We start from the raw sequence: 8,870 nt of genomic DNA on the forward strand, positions 1-8,870 counted from the left end.
GAGCTTTATGAACTAATCTTTCTGTATGTCAGTTTCTCCACCTGAAAAACGGGAAAAATACCTCCTGGGGTTGAGGTGAGGGTTAGTGGGTTAATAACTGAAAGCACTCAGAACAGTGCCTGGCCCAGTAAATGCTAACCTGTGCCAGAAGGTACTGAGTCCGGTGGAGCACAGTTCCTGCCCTTGAGACACTCACAGCCCAGGGAGGGCATCAGGGCTGCTGTCCACCCCACCTACAGGCCATCACAAGGGCAGGATGAGGCCAGGTTGCCCTTGGCCTGTCCTCAGCCTCTCCGAGGACTTTTCTTTCTGAGGCAGATGCTGCAGCCCTGGCCTCAGTCCAGGGGGAGGGGCGAATGCTGCTTTTGAGCCAGGCGGGCACCAGTCCTGCCTTTGGGAGTTGGCTCTGATCCCCGGTGTGGAGGCCCGTCAGGCTGAGAGCAGCTGTGTGCATCCCTCTGATTGCTTTCTTCTCCCCTGAACCCAGAAATGTCTTCCAGGCTGAGGTACGAGCGGCTTTCAGGATGCCAGGGGCTGGCTCTAACAAGGGCTCATCTCCCCGGGGAGGCTGGCCAAGGAGGATAAAGTCCCAACACTCAGCATGCTGACCCCAGGCGCCTCACAGCAGAAGGCAGCTCCCAATAAGGGAAGTCACAGCCGTAAGTAGGGCACTGGCCCTGGCTTTGTGGCCTGCTAAAGACATCCACTGCCCCTAGTGCTTTGTGCCTCGGATCCTGGCGGCTGCTCCATCACGGCGACAGCCTCTGATCTCTTCCTTTCAGGGGAGCGAAGCAGAACAAGGCTGGAGACTCAGCTGTCTGAGGCAGCGGCTTTCAGAGCCAGGAAGCTTGGAAAAATGAGGTGACAAAAGCAGCTGGCCAGCAATTAGGTAATGCCAGCCCTCCTGCTGGGCAGCCCTGCACACAGCCGCCCCAGAGCCCACGGGGAAGCCCAGGGGAGAGCGGACACGTGGATTCTGTGGTGGAGGTGCACGGGTGTGCATCAGAGGAATGGCTACGGTGCGCTGGGACAGAGGGACCCTGGGAAGTGGCCAGTGACCTAACGGCTCTGAGCCTCACCTGGACAACAGGATGGAGAAAGCCTCTGTCACTAGGGGGTATGAGACCCACACCCAATCCTACCACGATCACAGGTGATGGGACAGGTGGTCAGTAAGGCCAGGGTCTTTCCTTCTCTAGTGTTACTTGCACGCAGAGGGGCTGCACCAGGCAGCGGGCCGCAGGCACAGGGTGTGCTTGTGAGTATCTTCTGGCCCCCTCCTCAGCTAGGCCTGGGCTCCGAGCTGCGGAGAGCCCCTCCCTTGGGCTGTAAGGCCCTCCAGAGACGGCAAAGGCTTCTCCCACACAACTGCCTCTTCTTCACCGGGGTTTCCTCTCAGCTTCTCCGTCCTGGACAAACAAAATCCTTGGTTTATTCATTTTTCTAGTCCAGGCAGGTCATGCCATAAGTCTTTACCCCAGGCCCAGCTCTTTCTTCCTGCAAAATTCATTGCAACGCTTTACTTCTTGGGTGAGCCTCAGGGGCCGGCAAAGCCCAGGACCTCTTCTCCAAATATGTGAATCTCTCTCTCTCTTTACAACTAGGTACCTATTTGGGTATTTTTGTTTTTTAAGTATATATGGGTCTGAGTTTCTATGTGGAGAGTGGGAAAAGCCCATTAGTTTTAGTCCTGGGTTCAAGTTCTGGCTTCACTATTTACTAGCTGTGTGACTATGAGCAAGTCACTTAACCTCTCTGAACCTCAATTCCATCACCAAATAATAGTTTATATAAATGTCTCCCCCCTATATTGTCTCAGCAGCTCTTCAGAATAGCTTTATAACAAAGGGATTATTAGAAGGTCAACTTCACAAATGAAGAAACAAAGGCTTTGAGTTCTTTTCACTGAGTCTCCCTCTGGAACTCACAGCTAGTGACAGAACCTTGACTGACTCTGAATTCCCCACTCTTTCTATGGGTTCAGGGGAGGTAGGCATCTTTCTCTAGATCACTTCTCAAAGTCGTTGCAAAGGTCAAAGGATGTTATCCATTCGTTTATTTAATAGATGTTTGCTGGGGGCCACAGTGTGCCAGCCTGGGTCTCCTGGAGCGGAGGGCTCCACAGCCGTAAGGAGCTGGGCTGAGAGGAGCTGGGGGGCAGGGAGAGCCCCATGCCCTCGAGGAGCCCGCCCAGGGGTTTTGCAGAGGCAGCCGGCCCCAGCAGAGCACCTGGCACAGGGCAGGGGCTGCCCGAGCCTGATGAGCGATTCCACACCCCTCCCTCTCGAGGCCTCCCTGCTGAGGCCCCTCACAGTTCACCCTCACAACACCCTGTTTGGGAGGTACCATTAGCCCCATTTTACAGATGAAGGGGATGTGGATCCCCCAGGGCAGTGGAGCCAGTCCTGGCTGCATGTTAGAATCAACTGGGAAGCTTTAAAAGCCCAATGCCCAATGGTGGCATAGTGGTTAAGTCTGCACACTTTGCTTTGGTGACCCGGGGTTTGTGGGTTCAGATCCCAGGTGCAGACCTATACACTGCGCAAGCCATGCTCTGGTGGCATCCTGCATGAGAAGTAGAGGAAGACTGGCAACAGATGTTAGCTCAAGGCCAATCTTCCTCAACAAAAAAAGCAGAAAAAAGCCCAATGTCCAGACAGAACCCCAGACCATGAAGTGAGGAACTCAGGGCTGGGCCCAGACATCAGGATTCTCTCCAAAGCTGCAGGCCCAGGGCAAGTGCAGCAGGGAGGAAGGCACTGTCTTGGAGGCCCAGCACCTGCGATAGAAGCTGATGGCGGAAGCTGATGAATGGCTGTGGGAGTTGTCCTGGTCCCTGGCTCTCTCTCTTGAAGGCAGTGGAGTGTAGGGGAGGCTCTCCTCCTGCTCACCTCTGGCCCTTTTGAGCTGGGTGATCTTGGGCAAGTAGCTTCACTTCTCCCTGCCTGTTTGCCCAGGGGTGTTGTGGGGTCACTGTGTCCTGTGGGTAAAGCAATTGGCACCTATCAGAGGCTTCATGAATACTGGTTACCTCCCTTCCTCTTCCCCCAGCTGCTGCCCAAGTTTGGGCTATTTTTCTGTTTATTCACATCTCCTCCAGAGGAAGTGAAACTCAAATCAGTTCTCCCTCTTATTGGCAGCACTACCCAGAGGCTGGATGGAGCAGGGGAACAGGCAGGGAGAAGCTCTGAGGTGCGGCCAGATCCAAGACAAGCAGGTCCTTCTCCGTGCATGGGCCAGGTCTGGGCCTGGGGGCTTAAGTGAAGGGAAACAGTCTGCTCTGGGTCACAGATGGCCTCCCAGGTTGCTGCCCACTGGGGCTTCCCCATCATTAAGATGAGGTGGGGGCAGCGACCATCCTTCTCTGTCCTTGGAGGGAGGTTTGACGAAGCAAAGATTAAGGGCTGCCTACAGAAGAGCTGGTTGGCCAACAGGCAGCCGGAAATAACCACCATCCCAGGTATTTGTGGTCAGAGGCAGCGTCACTCCCGGGGGAGCTCAGTACACGGAGCGTGGCAGAAGCCCAGGCAATCCAGAGGACCCTTGGTGCTTTTCTTCCCTTCCACCCCATCCCTGCCCCCCAGCTCTTTGTGCAGGCCTTCTCCCCAAATCTGCTAGAGGCATCCCTGCTGCCTCAGGAAGTTCAGGGTGTTTACATATTCAAAACAGGCCTTTGAGAATTGTCTAAGTGAGTTCAGGCTGCCAAAACAAAATCCTGCAGAATGGGTGGCTTAAAGAACAGGAATTTATTTTCTTACAGTTCTGGATGTTGGAAGCCCAAGGTCAGGGTGCCAGCAAGGGTTGGCGTGAGAACCCTCTTCCAGGATTGCAGATGGCTGCCTTCTTACTGTGTCTTCACACTGGAAAGTGGGGGCGGGGGGGGGTGGCGGAGCACGGAGGACCTCTCTGGTCTCTTCTCATAAGGACACTAATCCCATTTAACCCTAACGACCTCCCAAAGGCCCATCTCCAAATACCATCCCATGGGGGGGGCGGGGCATGAGGGCTTCAACAGATGAATTTGGGGGGACACAATTCAGTCCATAGCATTCCACCCTGCCCCCCAAAATTCACGTCCTTCTCACTTGCAAAATATATTTATACCATCACAATAGCCCAAAAGTCTTAATTCATTCCAGCATCAACTCCAAAGTCTAAAGTCCAAAATCTCATCTAAATCAGATGTGGATGACACTCAAGGTACAATTCATCCTGAGGCAAAATTCCTCACCAGCGTGAACCTGTGAAACCAGACAAGATATGTGTTTCCCAAATATAACGGTGGGACAGGCATAGGATAGACGTTCCCATCCCAAAAGGGAGAAATAGGAAAGAAGGAAGGGGTGATGGTTCCCAAGCAAATCCAAAAGTCAGCAAGGCAAACTCCACTAGATCTTCAGGCTCAACAATAACCCTCTTTGGTTTAATGATCTGTCTTTCAGACCCTCTGGGCAGTCCAACCTCTGTGGCTCTGCCAAGAGGGGGTGGGAGGCTTGCTCAGGGTTCTTGGAGCTGTTGAAATTGAGGGAGCTTGATAATTTGTAAAGTGCCTTCAGGTTCTTCTTTCCTTTCCTTGAAGAACAGTGCGTGTTTGCAACCAAGTAGCTCTATGGCCTGGTCCTGTAGAATCCAGGAAGTCCGACAGCCTTCCTTCATCCTGTCCAGCTTTCTGTCCCCTTTAGCTCAAACTGGCAGCATCTTCGCTGGTATAATCCATCTCTACTCCTGGCTTCCCCTGAGATGACTGATTAGATCTGCAGTCACATCCATGACCTCTTTATGAAACGGTCGTTCAGCCACCCTTAGTGTTCTATTCAGAACAAGCTTTCTCATTTTTTTGCAATAAGGCAGACTGAGAATTTTCCAAATCTCCAAGTTCTGTTTCCTTTTTGCTTAACAATTCTTTCTTCAATTTCTCTCTCTCCTTTTGCATTTTACTCTAAGGATTCAGAAGAAACCAAGCTGCTCCTTCAACACTTTGCTTAGAAATCTCCTCAGCTAAATATTCCAATTTCATGGCTCACAAATTCTACCTTCCACAAAACACCAGAATACAGTTCAGCCAAGTTCTTTGCCACTTCATAACGAGGATCACCTTTCCTCTGGTTTTCACTAAGATGTTCCTCATTTATGTCTGAGACTTCACCAGAATCACCCTTAATGTCCATATTTCTAGCATGCACCTCAAACTCAGTGTGAGGAGAGTAGCCACACATTCAGGGGCCAGTGCCAGGCTGCCATGCAGGAGACCAGTAACATGTGGAAGCTGAGCCTGCAAACATTCCCCTGCATTCAGACACACCGCCAGCCGCTGGGTGGGAGCCACATGAGTGTCCATCCTTCGATCTGGCTGGGCCTCTGTTGAAGGCTGCAGGTCATCAATGGATCAGCTGCTTGCTTGTACTCAAGTCTTTTCCAAAGCCCCTCTAAGCTGTCCCATACAAAGACCAATTTTCAAAGGTCTGGAAGACACGTAAGCTCTCCAATAGCAGGGAGCCTTTGCACCCAGAGGAAGGGTGGTGATGAGAAAGAAAAATCCCAGCATCACTGTGTTGCCGGGTCAGGAGAGTGGGGAGTCCCCTTTCCCTCTTACATAACAAACGTGACTGGCAGCACAGCGCAGTGGTTTGGTACCCAGGCCTGGGAGCCAGACTGACATGTTTATGTTCCGGCTTTGCCCCATTCCCTAGCAGTGTGATCCTGAGTTAGGTTTCTCAATATCTCTATTTCAGTTTCTCCTCTGAGACACAGAGATGATAATTCCCATTTCATGGGGTGATGGTAAGAAGTAAATTAACTAATGCAAGTGTTTACACTAGTTTATAGCACATAGTAACTGCTCAAAAAAATGTTAGCCATTAAGGTGCACTCATAATTACATACATGGCTAATGGCTGACAGCCAATCAGAAGCCAAGAGGCAATGAAGAGGAGTAGTCAAGACCAGGGACTGGGAGGGAAGAGGTCTGCACTGAGATGGGGTGACCTTGGTACCCAGCCTCTCTGAGGCTCAGTTTCCTCATTTGTAAAGTGGAAATTACATAACACTTGCAAATCTCTTATAATATCTGGCAGTATTAAGTGTAAAATAAATACAACTACATTTTTCAGATAAGGAAACTGAGGCACAGAGAGGTTAGAAACTTGCCCGAGGTTACAGCTAGAAAGTGGGAAAGCTGAGATTTGAGCCAAGGCTGTCTGCCTTCAGAGTCATGTGCCCATGCTTCAAACAAGTTGGTGAAAATATAATTTATTCATTCATTTTTTTCATTAGGGGCTGTTAACAGGATAACATTTGCCAAGCAAGAAGAAAAATTTGTTCCTAAACCTAATTTCCAGTGAATTTTTTTTCTATCCTCTTTTGATAGACGAGCAGCCTCTGAAGTAGAGATTATATAAAAATCCATTTGCAGTGACATCTACCTAAACATTATAGACTCTTCTGGGGGTTCATGCTCATAAGTGGGTGATAAGGCTTAAGCTACAACATACCCAAATCCACATACCGGACTGGAAGGACTTCCTGAGAAAACCAAGCAGTGTACATGTGCCCGCTGAGGCTGCTTATTTCAGGTGGTATTTAATGCCACAAAAGTAGGCAGGAAGGGTCTAGAAGCTCCCTGGGAACTCCTGCAGAGTAGGCTGGGCCTGTGCTTATAAATGAAACACAGGCTTGGGAGCCTGGTGACACCAGCTTGACTCTCACCTCTGCCAACGCTAGCTGTGTTTCCTTGGGCAAACCCAACTTCTTATCATTCGGCAGCACCCATTCATGGTCAACACATCTCTGTTCAGGGAGACTTCTATACAATCAGTATCTCAACGTGAAGACTGCCGACCACCCGCTTAACCCCGGGACACCTGTTAACACGCAGATTCCACAGCTTTACCCCACTTCTACTGCGTCTCGTCCTCTGGGAACCAGGCCTCCAGATCACGTCAGGCCCGCGCACTCAGCCTGTACCCTATACCTCGGGCTGGTGTGGGGACACGGAGCAGCTGCAGAGGAACCTCCTAGACTATGCTGCTATGGCTCTGCGGGCAGCTTTGCCTCAAACCTCAAAATCATGATCCTCTTGGAGGTAGCATCCCCAGGGACAGCGGCTTCTGCTCCGGGCTGTGTGAGCGCTGGGGGACCTTGGTTACGGACTCGCACTGGGTGAGTAAAGTGCCCTGTAACATACAAGCCACCTCTTCCTGGCTTTTGTCCCTCGTATCTCATTAGACAAACCAGCTTCAGGAAAGGGACGCGTTCTTCCGGGTGGGGGCCGCGTGGCCGCCACCCAGCAGCGGAGCCGTGACTCAGCTCGGGCGGGCTCGCGCCCAGGCCCGGGCTGCGCGGGACCGGAACAGAGGGCCGCCCGGCCGCGCCGCACCTGCCCGGCGCCTCAGCCCGCCCCTCCCCTCCCCGCCCCTCCCGGAGGCGGCCCCGGCAGGCGGCGTGGCCGGGCAGGCTGTGGGCTTGCCGCCGCCCGCGCCCTGAGTCACCGCTCCCAGCCCCGCCGAGCCGAGCCGCCGCCCGGCCCCGCGCCTCTGCGCCTGCGCGCGCTCACGCGACCGCCCGACCCCGCGCTGGGCTCTCCGCGCGGGCCATGGCCCGGACCTCCCCTGACGCGGCCTTCCCGGCGTCCGGACAGACGGGCTTCAGCAAAAGGAGTCCCCTGCCCCGCGTCCCTCCACAGCCAGAGTCTGTCTAACCACGCGCACTGACAGGAAGGAAACCCAGACTGTCACTGTGCTGTCACTGGGTCTCCCCTGGCCTCCCTGCGGCTGGTCACATCCACCCGCGCGGTTCCGCTTTGATGGCAAGTCGCTAGTGGCATCCATCCTCTACAGCCTTCAGCTTTCTCCTGCCAGTGGTTCTCGAAGGTTGCTACCCGTTAGAATCATCTGGGGAGCTTTTAAAAACCCTGATGCTCAGACTGCACCCAGACCAATGAAATCAGAACCACGTGGAAGCCGGGCAGCCGCAGTTTGAAAAGTTCCCCAGGTGATTTAAAGGTTCAGCCAGGGCTGGGGACCACGGACCCAGACCTGGGCTTCTCAAACGTTTGTAGGCACTGAAATCACCTGGGTTCTTGTTAAAATGCAGCTTCCCATTCAGTAGGTCTGGGGAGGGGCAGTTCTAACAAGCTCCCAGGTGATGCTGAGGCTGCTGGTCTGAGAGCTACATCTGGAGCTGCAAGACGCTAAAGGCTCCTTGCCCCTTTACCTTGTCTCTTGTGTTGTAAAAGAGAAGACATGGGCCTTGGAGCAGATGGACAGGGTTTGAATCCCACCTTTGCCACTTCCTAGCTTGGTGAAATTAGACCCTGGTTCTTTGTGTGTAAAATGGAGGCCTGATACTTACCTCGCAAGTTTCTGGTGAGGATGACATAAGATGATCTTTGGAAGGCACCTGGTGCTCAGTGACGATCAGCTATATTAGGATGGCTAAGCTCACCATTCGCCCTCATGGCTGTATAGGCTGAGGAATGACAGAAGCAGAGGAAGAAGTCTCCCAGATTCCCTCTTCCCCGCTCTGCTCCCTAATGGGAAGACTGGGCTGGAAGCCAAAACACTCCCCTGTCTCCCAGGGGGGTCAGAAAGGAGAGGGGGCGGGGTTGGAGGGAGGGGGTGGGGGGCAAGGAGAGTCAGCATGAGCCCTGAGGAGGGTAGTGGGCCCTTGGGAGGCCTGAGTCCCTGGGGGAAGGGACTGTCTGCTGGAGGCAGACACTGAGGGTGGCAGGAAGAGTGACCTGAGCGGATGGTGAGAGTCCCAGAAGGCTGGAGAGCAGGGGCCGCGGAGAGTCAGCATCCCTGGAGCCAGAGGTACAGGAAGGGGCTGGAAGCAGGAGGGAGGACTGCCTGCACGTGGGGAGCTTCACTTGT

General features: G+C 53.2%; 1 long non-coding RNA gene across 1 annotated transcript; it reads right to left on the reverse strand.

Annotated features, from left to right (window-relative positions):
• Positions 1–1,278: 1,278 nt before the first annotated feature.
• LOC123275771 (uncharacterized) lies at positions 1,279–8,633 on the reverse strand. The gene is made up of 3 exons (XR_011493293.1): positions 7,058–8,633; positions 2,892–2,980; positions 1,279–1,409 (listed from the first exon to the last, which is right to left on the reverse strand). It is a non-coding gene; the product is annotated as an uncharacterized lncRNA (long non-coding RNA).
• Between the last annotated feature and the right edge of the window lie 237 nt (positions 8,634–8,870).

This window comes from Equus asinus, chromosome 12, assembly GCF_041296235.1.
Source record: "Equus asinus isolate D_3611 breed Donkey chromosome 12, EquAss-T2T_v2, whole genome shotgun sequence".
Lineage (NCBI taxonomy): Eukaryota > Metazoa > Chordata > Mammalia > Perissodactyla > Equidae > Equus > Equus asinus.